The 16,720-nt window shown below is 45.4% G+C and overlaps 1 protein-coding gene across 17 annotated transcripts in view; it reads left to right on the top strand.

Moving 5' to 3' along the window:
* The window catches only part of PTPRF (protein tyrosine phosphatase receptor type F), a 343,225-nt gene that overhangs the window by 232,697 nt on the left and 93,808 nt on the right, over positions 1–16,720 (top strand). The window lies entirely within an intron of this gene.

Here is a 16,720-nt window from a genome sequence, read left to right as displayed (position 1 = left end):
TCTCAGTGAGGTAGGTGCTGGGGCTCAGCTGTTTGGCTTCCCCAACCAGGCAGCACTGTGACACCCATGAGCCAAAGCCCCCTTTTCTGCATACATGCACCAACGATGCAGCATCTCCCACACACTTGAATTAATTTTTTTAATCTCTACTAAAATATCCCAAGCAGCAGCAAATCCATCATCCTTGCTGGTGATAAGCCCCAGTTTTACATCAACTTCACAGTGAAGAGATGATGCCTGTCCCCTTGCATGGCATGCAGCTCTGGGGAGGGAGGGCAGAGCACAGCGAGCCATCGGGTGGGCAACAGGGCAGCTGTGTCATGGAGGAATACACAGCCTCTGCACTAAGGTCTTTCTCCAGGCATCATACTTGACTCTGAGTTTAGCAGCTGGTTAATTAAATGCTAAAAGAACCTGTTTGTTCCTTTTTCTCCTGGTGTGTTATACAGCTGCTCCTCCCCTCTTTATGTTGCAATGAACTTGCTTACTCAGCAAAGTCTGATTTGTTTTTATTTCTGAATTAAGGATGTGAAATGTCTTTCATTTTAAGATCTTCATATATATACATATATATTGCTGTAGAGTTGCTGCATAGAGATTGATTCTTCTGGAAACTGTGATATTTAAAGCTAATCTTGCCTGCATTCATAAACTGCGTATTATCTGTGGTGCTTGGGACTTGAATGGCTTTCCTTGGCCAGGGTACTCCGTGCTCCAGGCGAAGAAGAGGAGTGTGAAAGGTGCAGCTGCATTTAAAACTGAAGTGCTCCTTGTGAATTATCTCCCTGTTGCAATGGGAATTTTTCTCCGTGAAACAACTGTTTGGTTTCAGGCTGGTTGGAGACATATCCTTAAGGAAAGAAAAGGAAGAAAAAAAAAAAGGATTGTCTGCAAATTCATTTTTCCATTACTTGGAAGTCATCTTGTATGTAATTTAGATGGGTCTTAACGAGGCATAAAGTCACTTTCAGGAAATTGATGACTCTCGTTCACTGCTGTGTGAAATGAGGGCCCGAAGCCACCCTTTGTTCACCGGTGGTATCATCAGATCTGGTTGCAAAAATCCGATGAAGCTCTTAATCTGAGTTCCTCAGTAACCACAGCCCTGGCCTTCCCATCTCCATTGATCGCTCTGTTGGACCACGTTTCTCTTTCTCCTTAATGTACTCCATATTTCCTTATCTCTAGCAAAACTCATCCTGGACCCTTCTGGGTTGATTAACTCATCAGTCACCTGATGGTTTTTTCCCCTGTTGATCCTCTGGTGGCACTGGTAGGTGGGCAACTCCAGGGGCATCCAGGGGCCACAATGGCCATTGTGTGCCATTTTCAGTACACAATCACAAGCTCTCTGGAAGAGCCACTGAGGGCGAACTTCCCATTGCTCCTCTCCTTGCTTCATAGCAAGGTCGGGAGCCTCTGAAACGGCAGGGCTGCCAGGACTGCCATCCTTCCTGGCAGTGAAGTGCTAATGAGTGTTCTCTCAGTCCCATGCAGACTGCAGGAAGCCTTTGCCTCCGTGCTTCCCAGTTCCCAAGGCTGCCTGAGAGGACTTTCCCCAGGAGGAGGCACAGCCCGGCTCCATGGGTATGGCATTGCCTTCCTCCCACCATCTCAGGCCTTGCAGCACTCCTCACTCCCACCCTGTGCTGCCCAAGGTGTAATTGGTCTCCTTTTAATATTTTTTTTTTAGTAGGGATCATATTAATTTTGTTTTGCTTGCATAACCCGGACTGTTATCATCTGACTAATTACCCGCACATTTTCCTTCAGACAGCAAATGGGAGAGATAAAACTGCAGCAGGTTTATGTGATTTCTGCTTATCAAATTACTGTAATTATTTGAAGAATGGCTTAAAATTGTATGGAGTAATGAATTTAATTATGAGTTTGCAGCAATGCCTTGCTCTGCATGCAGCTTGCAAACGGGCGAGTTTGTGAGCGGCGCTTGGCACAGCGCACGCCTTCAAGGGCAGGCTCTGCACCCCGCGGGCGGGCTGTGCTCATCCATGGGCCCACACAGTCTGGTTCTGCCAAGGCCTCAGGCAGGATGGCTGACCCCACCTCAGCCCTGGGGCACATGGAGCCCAGCTGGCCTCCATCCTCCTCCTGTTCCTCCTCCTGCTGAGGCAATCAGCCCGCGGGTGGCTGTCAGGTGGGGCTGGCAAACCTGTCCCACCGGAGCCACAGCCTGTTGCAACCTGCTCCAAACGTTCAGAGGAGCATTTACCATCTCTGTGCTCTGCCTGAGAATTAGCATGTTTCTTCATGTTGACTGAGAGGTGCGTGAACCCTGTGAGCAGTTGGGAGGGCATTCTCTGTTCCACAGATGGCCCCAAGCCCTCAAATACAATGAATTTCTCGCTGGTACACAAGGAGACCCCACGTCCGCAGGGGCTGCTCCCTGCCTCTTGTGCACAGATGTTTCCTGCTGGTTCAGCCGATGATTATATGTGAGATTTCAGAGCTGTTTTGTTGACTAACATATAGATAGATGGTAATGAGACAGCTAATTGTAGGAACACTGACTCTTGGGGTCAGACGGTTGGCACTGGGAAATGGTTTTTGTTTTTTACCTTACATGCTTTTGCTGGTATTTGTGTAGGTAGTGTTGCATCAGCAGACGAATTTGCAAGAAAGACCAGTCAGGGAGGCGGCAAAGCCCGGTGAAATGCTGTCCTTCGGAGCAGGAGGGTTTCAGAAGGCTGGAGCCTGCTCCTGAGGACTGGCTGGCAAGCACACCAAACCACCACTCCCAGCAAAACAGGGTTGTGGAACGTGGCACAGGGCCAGCGGAGCAAGGAGGTTTGGGCTTGGATGCATTTAGGCAGCGGATAAAAGTGCAGCCAAGAGAGAATTGAGACGGGTTATATGAGAAGTAGAAAAACTGCTGGAACTTCTGATCTTCAGTGCTGTGATGTTCTGAGCTGTATCAAGGACTGCTGGATCATTTGGTACAACCACCTGCCACCTTGCTCTCTGTGGTGTCCCTTGTGACGTGGTGTGGCTCAATCTCAACTACATAAAATATCAGATACAAAAGGCAAAAGTAGCCAAGGGCCTTCCAACGTCAGAAGCCTTTGCAATGATGAAATGACTTCGAGATGATGCTGACAGATGGTCTGTGGTCTACGGTTCAATGATTAGAGTGTGTCACTGTTTAAAAAAAGATTGGCTACTATAAGAGGTTATCAAATTTTGAAAGTGCAGATCTGTCCTGATTTGGGTTTTAGGCAAATCTGACCTGGCAAGCCAAAAGAAAGCATTGGCAGTCAAATCCCTTGCCTTGACACATGAATAAGGGAACTGGTGTGCAGGATGGAGTCATGCATGGTATTACTTCTGTCCAAATGTAAGGTCAAAATGTGTTCTAGAAGTATTAACTTTTAAAAGAGCTTGTCACAATGCGGATGTGAATTCTGCGTAATCTTTGCAGTTTTATGTAAATGAGAAAGCAGCAAGGTATGATGAGAGCGTCAACAGAAAATGTGATTGTTGAAACTGCAAATAGGTGTAATTTTTGGCAATTTTTCCATAACCCTACATAAGCCAGGAGGAAAGAAAAGCCCACTTTGATTTCAAAAACTCATACAGATGTGTGCAACAAATGCTGTAATTGTTAGCATGTTAGCAGCAGTCATAAATACAGTTAAGTGATGTGCTGTCAGCCTGGTGGCAGCACCTCTGACCTCCAGCAGCAGTTGGTGGCCCTGTAGGTGTCTGAACAGAGCCGTGCTCCCTCCTTCCCACCCTGGCATGAACTGTTGTCACAGTTCAGTATGTGGGACAAGAAGAAGAGAATACCTTAAGCACCAGAGCATAAGATTTCATCATCCTTACTGGTTTTAGCTTTTATAGCTACAAACGTTATTAAGCATCGTAAAATTGTCCACTTCTTGTTAAGTCCAGCTGCAGTACTTTCCCAGTTTGTGCCTGTATGAAGAAACAAGATAGCAAAACCTATCTGTGAAAAAATAAGAAAATAAGGTTCACCTTAAATTCTTAAAAGCAGTTTGAATGTGTGAAATAAAATAAGCAAGAATATTTTGCAGACAGAACTGCCTTGAGGAGGGGCCTGTATCAGAGGAATGTTGTTTTCTCTCAGTCATTTTTAAAGGTCACTTCATGATCAAAATCTACTTGCTAATTTAATTTCTGTTATTCAGTGTAAATGCAGGATGATGCTGTTTATTTTGTTTGCCGCTTGTTTTCTGCAAAGAATCAACCTTTTGCCTTTGTTCACATTGTGTCAAGGTCTGGGCTTGAAGTTTGTGCACATGGCAGCCCAGCCTGACGTGCTGCTGGAGCCCGACCTCTGGGTTCTCTGAAGAAATATGTAGACTATCCAGTGTAACGTTGTCTCAGGGTATTCACAACCAAACAGGTATTGTAGATTTGCTTGCTGCATTTACTTGGCCATATTAATTGCTGCTTGCATGTATGGAAAAGTGAATCCGTGTTGATTTGTTGTTCTGGAGCAGATCGGGGATGTTTGTGGGCCACAAGTTGAGGGGATGCTTTCTTGCTCTCCCTGCCTCCTGTGGCTGTAGAGGTTCTGCATCCCCCAAAACACCTTGTACTATTTCCATTCAGTGAGGATGCTGCTTTCCATCTCTGTGTAGGTGCAAACCAAGCGTGTCGGGAGGTCAGCAGACAGAAAAGAAGAAACCTGGAGAATAAACTGCTTTGGAGAGCCATAATAGCCTTAGCTCGAGGACTCAACAAACAGTACAAAATGTGGATTTTCAGCTGTCACATGGCAGTGTTCAATGGCTGGGCTCTACAGAGATCTGTTTCAGGTTTGCTGGGAGGGAGATGTGATGGTGAAAATCACAGCAGATCACGCTCTGCTTTATAGCTCCATTCATGCTGAAGCCCCCCAAGATTCCCTCCCAGCCACTGGGATACAAGGCCAGTCACGAGGAGACTGAGTGCTATCTGGAGCAGGCTGGGGCCACATTGGCTTTCAGATAGGATCAGGAACTGCTTTGTCTTCCCTCAGGCAGATCATGAGTCTAAAAACCCCTCTCTAAGAGGAAAAATAATGTTTTCTCACATTAAGATCGGAGTCGGAGATCCTCGTGATCATCTCCAGTATGAGGGGCTCACTGTGCAGTGTCTCCTCCTGGCACATTGGGTTGGCTGACAGCTCAGCACAGTGAGCAGCTGAGGTTCAGCCAGCCGCCTTCCACCCTTGTCTAGTGTGTCCTCTTGTGTCCCAGGTGAGCTCGTGGCCCAAGCCCCTGTTAGCTCTGAAGATCACAGCCACATCGTCAGGTAGAAAAAGTCCTGCTGCAGCTTTTGCTGGTAACTCTCCAGAAAGGGAAATGGGGTCTTGTTTTACTTCATGCATGAGGGATGCTTAGGACAGGAGGACTAGCAGTTATTTTACCTGAAACACCTGCTTGCTCTTAATATCTCCTCCTTAATATCTCAGCCTGTGTGCGCTGAGCTGGGGAAATCCTGGTTCACAGTACTTCTGTTTGCAAGGAGATAGCAGCATCTTGCATCCTCTAGGAAAGACATGCAGCAGCCTCTGCTTGGCAGGAAGTTTTCTCTCCTGTTCGTGGCTGCAGCTGGAGGAGCCGTGCCTCATCTCTCGCTTGTAATTGCATCAGTGGAGTATCTTGGGAGAAGGTTAAACAGTCTTTTGTATATCAAATAAAGCCAGTGAACTTCACTGAAATCATTTAATGAAAACAATCCTGATTATCAGTATATACCACCATGTGATATTTTAAAAGCACATCTTAAAGGGAAATGTAGAATTGTTTAAGGCCTCTAAAGACTAGAGTGCAGAGGCTATGCAGCAAATGCCTTTATAATCTGGGATCTGAAGCAGGCTTTGAATCCATTTGTGTGGGTTTTTTTTCCTGTTGTAAAACATGAGAGATTTTGATACGGTAACTCGGATTTGATTCAGAACTTTCTTATTAACCGTTCTTCATGCACAGCAAATTTTAGCGACTGAGCTGAAGGGCTCTGCGCATGAAGGATGGAATTGACTCAAGGACAGAGCTATTAAGGTGTGTAATAATCAAGAGAGGAAAATTAATTGTCTCTAATTTGGCATAAATCCCAGGGACGATAGCTTCAGTTATTAGGAATTCAGGGCCTATTTCCAATTAGTTATACCCAAGCATGCTCTCATTTCCAGCAGCATAATCTGGGAGTGCGTTAGTGCTTGTAAAGGACAGCGCTGCCTGATCACTCCCTGTGTGGTCGCCGGCAGCCGCTGCTTGCTGGGCAGTAAATCAAACCCTGGCATTGCCATGTTGTTCCTGACACCTTGCGAGACCTCCTGGGCTGTGGTGGAGTGGGTCAGAGAGGCTGCTGTGGCTTCAGCATGCTTTCTGGCCTCTGAACTTCCTTCTAAGATACCCGCTTCAGCAAATCCAGGCTCTCTTCCCTGTAGGTGTATGAAATGTAAATAGGGTGGTTGTTATCTGTACTGGAAAATCTGGTTGAACCTGGGCTTGGCAGAAGGAGGCAGCAGCTGGCAGCAACAGTGCACTGTGCCTGCATGGCTGTATGTGTGCAGTACCTCCGTGCTGGCGAATTGAGAAGGGCTGCAGCGACACCAGCCCTGTGAAGCCATCAGCGTGGCCCTGGAGGTGAGCCTGTGGGAGCAACCTCCTTTGGCAAGCTGGGCTATGTGTATCTTGCATAGAAACACCAAAGCATGGCAGTCTGGAGCACTTGCGGCCACGTGTGTACGTGAGGGGCAGCGGGAGAAATGGTTCAGAGCAAGGGAGACAAACCCATTTGTGCACTCTATTTCCACGTAATTGCTTTCTGAGACCTGCAGCCTCGCAGTGCTTCAGCCCTCGTCTGCTGAATGCTGTCTGCTGTTCAGTCAGCAATGAAGCAAAACTCACACAGCCTGAGAGTGTGACATCTCCCAGTAGCTGTTCTCAGTCCTGCCTATCCCACACCTTGGCTTTATTGCATGGGAAGGTCACAGTGCCCACCTTTTTTCCCCTTTTCTGTGATTTTTCATTACAAAAATAATAATTTTTTTTTTAAAAAGGGAAGCCTCAGGGTCTACTGTGGGACTGCTCTTCCCAACCACTGGTGTGATGGTGATGCAAGGATCTTCCTAAATAACAGTGGGATCACATTGCAGGGAAAAAATAGCAACTCATCTTTCGGTCTTCAAGGTCAGCTATTCTTAAGGGACTTGTGAGGCTGAAGCTTGCCAAATTGGGGCATCTGCTTAGCTTTCTTGGTCTGTATTTGGGAATGTTCTGGGGAAAAAGGCAAGGGCCACGTTTGAGGATAGCATATCCATCCATCTGAGGAGTAGAAATCCCATGCTAGCTAGAAGGTGGGGAAACCCAGGTTTTCTATACTGCTCATTGGCAAAAGTGAGCCTTCGACTAACAGCACATACATTTAATATTAGGAAATATGTCTTTCTTGAATGGCAAAGGAGTTCTAGCTGATCTCCTGCATTTGGTTTATGTTGTGTCCCACGGCAGCCAAGAGGTGTCATTTTTATCCACTTAGCCCTGCTGTAGTTTTGCTGCCAGCTTTCCACTTGTCCGTTGCACGCTGAGTGCAGTTCATGAGGGCCTGCACTGGGGATTTGTTTAAAGTTCTTGCTGAAATTATCAGCCCCTCCTTTTATGGTACATCTTTCTGAAAATATAGGTGCTGTGGCAAAGCAGTAAATAGGACGCTGAGCCTCCGTAATGCTCACTGTCTGTGTGAAAAATGTGTGCCCTGCTAAACTCTGATCAATTACATCATCCTGACGTTAAAGACCATAAGTTGTCTGGAAATACATCTTATTTATGTTGGCACGTAGTCACTGGCTTGCTGCTGGTCTTTTGCTGAGGCCTTTCTACTTCACATGGTCTCTGAAAGACTATTAAGGTAACCAGAGTCTCCATCTAAAGTGCTGTTGGAGCCAGTGCAATTAATGGATCTTCTAGAAAGTGATGTCTTGCATGAGGATGTAGAACTCTTAGTAAGAAAATATTTCTGTCCCTGACTCTGGTAAGTGTTCTTTCACTTTATAAAAAGTCACTTCCCCACCAAGTAAATAAAGTTAGTTATCCAGTGCGTCCAGTTGCATTATGTGATAGAGTATTTTAAAGCTTCTGAATAGGAAGCAGTAATTTGCCATCTCACTGATCTGTCTGGTGGACAGATTAGCTGAACACCTTTCTTACATTGTACTAATGAATTCTGTGCCTGCATTGGCTGCAGCAGAACAAGTGCACTGAAACTTCACATTTATTGTTTTATTTGGAGATAGAATTTCTCCGACAGAAGATACATGAGAAATTTTCAGTCACAGAAGTACCTGACCCAACATCTGAATATTTTCTTGAAGGTGATTAAAAAGTATTTGACCGTTGTTAAAAAGTAATACCTCGGAGTAGAAATTTCATTTGACTTTTACTGTATTGGCCTTTATTGGGGCTGGTTCTGTATTCTGGTTTTGCTAACTTACCAAAATATGTGTATTAATAACGTTTCCTGAGCACTTGCTTAGAGCACAGATCACAACCACCCAGGAAATGGCAGGCACAGCCGCGTGCAGAGAATTCACAGAGAGTGGTAGGAAAGGGGATGGCACTGGAGAAAAGGCAGAGGGTCAGGGAAGAGGCAATACAGGGAGAGCAGCAGGGTTGGTGTTTTTCAGCCTGTTTGCTGCAAAGGAGCCTGTTTTTGTAGACGTCTGTTTGTCCTCCTTTCCCACACCCACACACCTTGCTTGCTAGCTTTGGGATCCAGGCTCTCACGGTGTTACAGAACAGAACTGTTCCATCCCATCATCTGGCGACTTTGGAGGTTGCCTCCAAGTTTCAGTGTAGTCCTCAAGATCAGAGAGCAAAGAGGTATTGCAGGAGGGCATTCTTCTTGGGGGGGAATTTGTTTTCCTTTTGAAGCCCTGGCAGTTTGTGAACCCAGAACTGGAGCATGCTTGTGCTTTCCCTAATGACTCTGGCTCCTCCCCAGTACAATCTTCAATTTTAATTTCCAAGCTGATATTTCCAGATCCTTTACAACATTCTCAAGAGCTTTTGATTGGGGATTTTGGAGAGGGTGAAAGATAAAAGGGACTTGTTCTTCTCTCTCAAGTAATATCAGAGCAATTATTCTTAAAAAGTTGGCAATTGCTGCTCTGCCACGTTGTGTGCGTGCCTTCCTTTCCAGTAGTACAGATGCAAGGAAAGGCATTGCTGTCTCTTGTAGGAACAACATATGCATTAGATATTTTCAGCAGGATATCTTGTCAAAGCACACAACTTTTTCCTGTCCCAAGTCCTTAAAGTTTTTTGCTGGCCACTGCTGCTGTGTTAGGCTGGGATGTTCCCCCAGTAAGAAGCCACAGGATTGGTGGTGATGCAGGCAGCTGCAGGAGCTAAATAGAAATCAAATTTTAGCACGATCCAGCCCTTCTGGCAGGAGTTAAGTGACCGAAGATCTTGCGTTCTGGCCTGTGAAGTGGAAATGAACAGATTTAGCATTCCAACTGAGCGGCAGCAGGAATGCTTCACATTAATCTGAAACTCTGTGTCAGAAAGCGTGGGAGAGCTCTGCTGTCAGATTAACTCTGTTCTCATGCATCTTTTCCTGCACTGAACTGCAACCAAACGTAAATGGATCAAAAGTCAAATGCTCCATTAATTTAACCACACGTTGTATTTAATGACATATGGAAATGCTTTATTGATTGCACATCTTAGAAATGAAAATCTCTATGCTAATGGCATATCACATCGGTGCAGGTGAGATGGTATGGAAAATGCAAGGGATTCATAAATGACTTCAAATACAAGCAAGCCATTTATGTGCTTTTCTCTGAAAAGGCTGAAGTTTGGGGTATGTTTTAGTGGGAGTATGTTTATATATCCTGTCACAAGGAAATGCGCGGCGACAGCCGTTGTGTTCAATTCCTCAGTATAAAATATTAAAAAGAAGCAGTGGTTTGAAAATAGGTCTACGGGCAGTTATTTTCATCAGTTGGTACCAACAAATGGCACAGTCCTGCCTGAAAGCACAGCTTGGTCGTCTTTTACTGTTCCTTTTCTGTGGAGTCATAATAGCTGGCTACAAAACCTTTCTGAATTCATTGTGTTTAAAGAAGTTGTGTGAGTTTTTTAAAGGCATACTTCCAGCTGCTGGGTTTTGGGTTGATTTTCTGCTGTTTTGTTGTTGCTGTTTTGTTTTTGTAAGCATTAGGTGTTGAAAGAATCTAATCTTGTTTCACAAAACTCTATTTTTACCTCTTTGAAATTGTGCTGTAGGTTTTTTTTCCGGTGGAGAGAGAATAAACCAAAATTTCTGTCTACGAAGGGTTAAGGAGGGGACTCTGGCAGATAGGATCAGCTCTACTTGTGTGTAAGCTCTTCCTCACCCACATTCTTGACATTTCTTGCTGTAGTTTCTGCTGTGCTATACCTTGAACCCTTAAATGACTTTCAGCACCTTACAGCTAAGCCCTTTCTAGTACTTCCTTAACATGAGTGACTGGTTTCTCCAGTCTGTAGGGGAAGAAATGCTTGTTTAGGTGTTTCTGTGCATTTAAATGGCTGGAGATGGCTCTATGATTGAGGCAGATATTGGAGCAGGTTTAGAGTGGTCTTCCCCTCTGAAGGGACTTTGCACTTCATATCCCACCAGCTGGTTCTGTCAGTGGGTAGACTGTCCTGTGGTACAGAGCTTGTTCATTCTAAGCAGATGAGCTTCTTCAATAATCTTCCTTCATCTTTACTTTTTTAGATATGCCAGAAACCTTGAGTCTAGGACCAAGATTGCAAATGACTGTTGTGGAGAGGAAGCCAGGATGGGCAGCACAAAGAGGTGTCCGGGATGGTTGGGGGATGACGTGGTAGTAGGGATTTCATAGATGCTGTCACAGGCTAATCTGACAAAGGCGTAAATAATTGTTTTCTTCCAGCATGGATTGAGGTCTCCTAGCTGATAGCAAATTCCACAGCTAAGACATCCTGAGCAGAAGTTATTATTTGTTAGGAAGATCCCTAGACTACAGACTGAAACAGTGGGTTGTAGGTGCAAACCTTTAATTTGCCCAAGGATGTGACTGAGTGCCTGCTTCTGGTCTGCTCTGAGTCAGCTTCAGCAGCTGTTAATCAGCTGTGTGTGCCCTCTGCCAAGCACAGGTCGCAAGTTGTTATTTCTGAAGAAGAGAGGAACTGCCTCTTTGCAATGGAAGCTGCGGCTGTACCCGGCCATCTCAGTGCTGCTGCAGATCCTGCATCAGAGCAGTGAGGGGTACGCTGTGCTGCCCTCACAGGTTCTCAGCAGGAGCATCCTGCCCTGCCTTCTTGCCACAAAGAGACAGCGTGAGCAGTGCCCTTCCGGCAGCAAAGATAAGTGCTGTCCCCGATGGGTGTTTTATGGGCTCCTAACCTCCAGGCTGAGCAGGTCCGGCAGCTCCCACGCTGCGAGCCCCCCGGGCAGCAGTCAGCCTGAGAGTTTATCCCCTTCTGCCATGTCTAGTCTTGTATTTTCTTGAATTTTCCTTACAGTACTTTCTTTGTTTTGGACTGACTCAGACTCTTTCTTTTGTGAACTGTTTGGTGCTGCTGCTGTGATCTTTCTGAGAGATAGCGAATACTTTGTTTACTGTAAGCTCTTGTGCAGTAATTCATGTGGTTACACCGTGACACAGAAAAGTCCTTCTGGAGCTCATTTCCACACCCACCCATTCATCTGGGCCCTTCTCCTGTTTTCAGCAGGCAGCTTCAGCGTCACGTTGGCATGATGTCATACAAACATAGCAGATTTGTCACTAAGAGCCTTGTCATCGATAGATGACTGTTTGTGTTTTCTGCCTGCCTGAAACTGTTTTATACTTGCTAACCCAGCAATTAACTTTGCTGCCTTTGAAACAGGTTGGTTTCACTGCCCCACCTTTTCCTTGGGCAATTACAAGGCGGTGCCAATGTCAACAGGGCATTAATTAGCCTGCGTGAGACTTGGCTGCTGCTGCAGCAGCACGAACTCCTTCCCTCTCCCTGTCGGGCCGTAGCCCGGCACCAGGCAGCCTTTGGAGGCCAAAGATTTGGATAATGCTGTTGGTGAGCTTCTTCAGGGGTTTCAGTAAGAATGGGGATGCAGGAAGAGTGTCACCTCAAAATGGCTGATAAATTGCTCTTTGTGCAAGCATCAGTTGAAGCTGAGCAGCGCCCTGTCAGGGTTTTCTTATCATGTAAAATGATGCCATTCTTCTGGGCTGCCGGATTGCTCCAGTGCTTTTGATTGTCTTGTGGTAATTGAATAGCCGCACTGTGTAACCTGTGCTGAAGGAATTAGGGCTGTTTATTCAGCAAACAGATGTCCTGGATTGTGGTGTGCTTACGATCTTACTAGCTTGCATCTTTCATTAGATAATATTGCCGACTACCCAGGCTATCTTTCTTGCACTGATAATTTTCCATTTGCTGATGTTTTAGTGAATCAGGGGAAGCTTTGGAAGCTTGTGAAATGTGTAAAGTAATTTCACTGATCCATCAATTGTGAGTCCATCAGTAGGCAAAGGTTTCAAACCCCTCCAGCATCCCATGTTCCATTGCTTCAGACCCCTGCCTCACCAGGACTGCTTCAGCACTGATGACTGTAACTGGTCGAGATCCCAGCCTGGCCCACCAAACGGGCAGGGAGGAAAGGGAATAACCTTTGGTGCATGCATCCTGCTACTGCACAGTGCTGATTGCAGTCAAATGCATTTACCAGAGATCTCTCTCTGCCCTCAGTCCATTTCCTGCCTTGTCCCGAGTTCCTGCCTGACTTCGGGGAGCTGGCAGAATAGAAAACAGAGTTGTGTTACACTTTAATTATTCCTACCCTAAAAGCGATGTTTGGCTGGAAGTTCCTCAGCTGACACTAACTCGCAGAAGCCAGTGGGCTAGAAAAGCAATTTCCAGCCCTGTGAGCAGGTAAGGCCCAATATCTCACCAGAAATGAGTTGAGAACACCCCTTCCAATGGGGCAATGGCTTTTGATAGATTGTAAGAGAATTCACCTTACAGCTGTGGCTATAACGTATAAGAAAAGTTGCTTTTTGCTATTTCCAAATTATATTGGGTATCATTTTTTTTCCTCTCCCTCAGCAGTCTGAACAATTGGACTTATGATACTAACAGGCCTGGCTTTTGTGCAAAGAGGAATATGACAAATAACACCCATAAATGTGTTTACAGTTTTCACTATCTTTTCTAAAATACCGTTTCTGTGAATTATGTTGGCACAAAGGAAATTCACAGTAGTAGGGGGGGAAAGATTTTGCAGGTTCTAAGTCACAGTATGACCTGCAAAACACAGCTGCACGGATGCAAGACCAAGGAGTGCCATACAGGGTTTGCATTAGTAGGAACCTCATACCCAGTTCTCCTCTTCTCTAAGAGATTGCAAGTGTTGAGCAAGATCCCGGGGGGTAATCCTGCAGGATTCAGCTCTCAACAGCTGTGCTCGCCATGGGTTCTCCTGCAGGCCTCTCTTGTAAGCAGCTGCTGCACCATTACATGCTGTGGCTGACCCATGCCTCTCAAAAGACATACACTTCAGTTGCTGCAGTGTCCTTATCCTCAGCTGATGGTTGGAATGATACAGGAAATAAGGAGGCCCTGTGGTTGTGTCTCCCAGCAGCAGCCTTGAGAAAGGTGTTTATCCGGGGAGCCCATAAACGTGCTACGTAATTGCGGCGTCTGTAATGGAGATTTCAGCTGCAGTCTGGGGCTGTGGGAAAGATTTCTTACCTTCTCTTCCCCCTTAAAGAAGGGAAATCTGTGGCACAAAAGAGCTGTGAGAGCAGGGGGTTAGATTTCTGTCACCTCGGCAAGGAGATTAGCAAGGCGAGCTGTCGAGTGAGCATGAGATATCCTCTGCACATGCTGTCACGCTAGATGCCAGAGGGACATTCCTGGCTCCTTGGTGACTGCTGCTAGCAAGACCTCAGCCTGGCTGTGCCTTTTCCAAGTTTCACTTTGCAATTGCAAAATCCGCTCGTTTCTTTCTTGTTGTCTCCCTCTCTTCTCTTCTTGTTTTCCTCTCTGTCATTCCTGCTTCTGCTGCTGTGCTCTTAAGGAGGGAATTAGAGCTTGCGGTGCCTGAAAAACTCCTGCTTGTGCCTGGATTTTGCTTGCTCTAACCTAATGCCTACCTGAGATACATCCCTTCTGACAGTATCCAAATCCCAGAAAGAAGAACCGCTGTCTAGATAATCTGCATTTGAAAGTTAATGTTTTAATGTGTATTCAAAGCATACTAGCTGTCCTTGAATAAAACCAGGTGCTGGCAAATGCATTTTCTAGAATAAGAGTGCCCACATACTGACGTGAGCAGGAGGATAGATAGCTATTACTGACGGGCTCCGTGTGCAGACAAGTCAGCACAGCTAGCGAGGGCTGAGAGGAGCCGAGGCATGACTGAGCCTCATAATTAGCCCTGCATTAGACATTTTGCTGAAGGGGAAGGCATGGCAGGAGCAGTTCTGAGCTCCTATCATCACCTGTAGTGTTGGGACGAGGGGACATCTCTCATGCATTGCTGCTGGTCTGCGGCTCATTCCTAGTGAAGCTGCAGTGCTGCTGGCAGGCCACGTCCCATGGATCAGATGCTGGAAAGGATTTTCTGCCCTCTCTCGTTTCTGTGGACAAAGGATCAGTGCAGATGGGAAGAGATTTCTTGCACAAATACTGACTTTAGATTTGCCGTAGCTGTTTGCTAACCCTCTGCACGGACTTTGGACAAAGTTAACGAGGTGAGACTTAGTTTAGTGCATTCCATGTAAAATCTTGAACAAACTAGCACTGCAAATACGAAGCATGGCGATTAGATTAGATCACTTCAGGGTTTCAGCCTCCCCAGAATAAACATCTGCTCCCAATGTCATAAATAGAGAGGTGTTGCACTTTATGCAAACATGGCCTTGATCCAAAGGAATGTCACTCTTCTCTTACGTATCTTCCTTTGCTTTCCACTCCGTACCAGACCGTGCTTCTGTGTGTGCCCTTCTTTTGTTGCTTTTCAGCCATGTAGGAGAATGCATTGTGATTGCTCGGCATCGGCATCGAGTGCTTCTGTTGCTTGCTATTGAATGCTAGCTCTGGTATCATTCCAGCTCTATGTGTCTTTTGTCTTTGAAAATCAATGGAGAGCAAATTAAAAAAGAATTAGTTTCTGCTGGTAACTTTCATTTAATAATAATAATAATAATAAAAATATTCCTTTTATGTATGCTCATGATGACAGAGGTTTCTAGGGAGGCCTGTCTAAGAGAAAAAATACGGTTTGTGCTCTAAATAAGCATCAGGAACTTCTGTTTTTTTCTTTCCTGTAAAAGACCTCGATGTCTCATAGCCACTCTTAACCACACCGAAAAAAAATATTCCAGGGCAACGTTTTGTTTACAGCAGATGTCGCATTCTGTTGCAGACTTGGTGTACGAGCAGGTCAGGGGTCTCGGGAATTCTCCTGAGGTCTTAGGGAAGAATTAGCTAACAAAGCTGTGTTTGTGCTGCTGGTGTGGTAGAACAGGTAGAAGTGAGGGGATGCAGGTTGACGTGTGTGATGGTAGCAGGAGAAATAGGACTGCAGCACGCTTAGGCTCTTCTGGGACTTTGGGAAATGCTGAGATCTTGTTCGTTTAAACACTGCAATGAGTTGGGAGCCTCACAGAATTGGATTTGCAAGGGAGGAAGGTTTGCCTAAGTTCCCTTAAAATGAGAAAAAGAAGAAACTTACTGAAAATAATTGAGTTTCTGGTGCTTTAAAAGCTTCTTAGTGTTCTTTGAGTTCTTCTTTTTTTTTTTTTTCTGTGAAAGTATGTCCTTTTGATTGCAGTTCAGGCTTAGCAGAGTACAGTACATCTCAGTACAGAATGAGTAAATGAGCTCAGTTCTGCAGCTGCTATTGAACAAGGATGTTGGAGCATGCCTTGGCTTATCAGTGAAGGCTGCCTAATGTATTCAACCCAGCCTTACCTGAGCGTGCTCTGCAGCAGCAAACCCAATTAACTGTTTTCATACCTGCTCTATGAATGATGTAGCAGTTACGGCGGTGCTTCATTTTATGGTATTTCTGTAAGATGAGCCAGAGTGTGCACTGGCCATTTGTCACACATCTTTGTTGTTGTCTGCAGCTCTCAAAATGCACCAGGAGCTTGCCATGGTACAGCCTTGGCAGGGCAGCTTTGGAGCAGAGCGTGGCCCATTAGTTTAACATTCATTAGTTTCTAAAAGCCTTCTGAATCAGATTTGAGGGCACGAGGAAGAGATTTACAGTCTATCCTACTAGTGTGACAGAATGTTCCTAGTCAAAAAAAAAGAGAAAATGGGCCTCTCTGGACCATTCTAAGGGGTTTTATTGTTTAGCTGTTGCTTTTCAAGATGCCTCAAACTATTTGGCATTGCATTTGTCTGTTATCTTCGACTGGGTCCTCCTACAGAAAGGCAAATACCTGCTTTTACAGAATTATTAACAACAATAGATGAGCTTACGTATCAATGAAAATTATAGATGTTTCCCAAGGCAATTGATTTAAATGGAGTTAAATTTAGTGGAAGCTTCTATTGGTATAATGAATGCTCATTATAGAGCCTAATGTGCTTTAAGGGCTCGAAAACCTTCTCAGTAGGGAAGTCTAGCTGCTGTTTTCCAGCAGGGGCACAGATGCTGTGCAATGGTAGCGCTGTCACTACAACTGCTTCCCATTGCTATGCCAGAACATTTCTGTTTAACC

The sequence above is a fragment of the Lagopus muta genome, chromosome 5 (assembly GCF_023343835.1).
Source record: "Lagopus muta isolate bLagMut1 chromosome 5, bLagMut1 primary, whole genome shotgun sequence".
Classification (NCBI taxonomy): domain Eukaryota; kingdom Metazoa; phylum Chordata; class Aves; order Galliformes; family Phasianidae; genus Lagopus; species Lagopus muta.
This window is presented reverse-complemented; position numbering and strand designations above follow the sequence as displayed.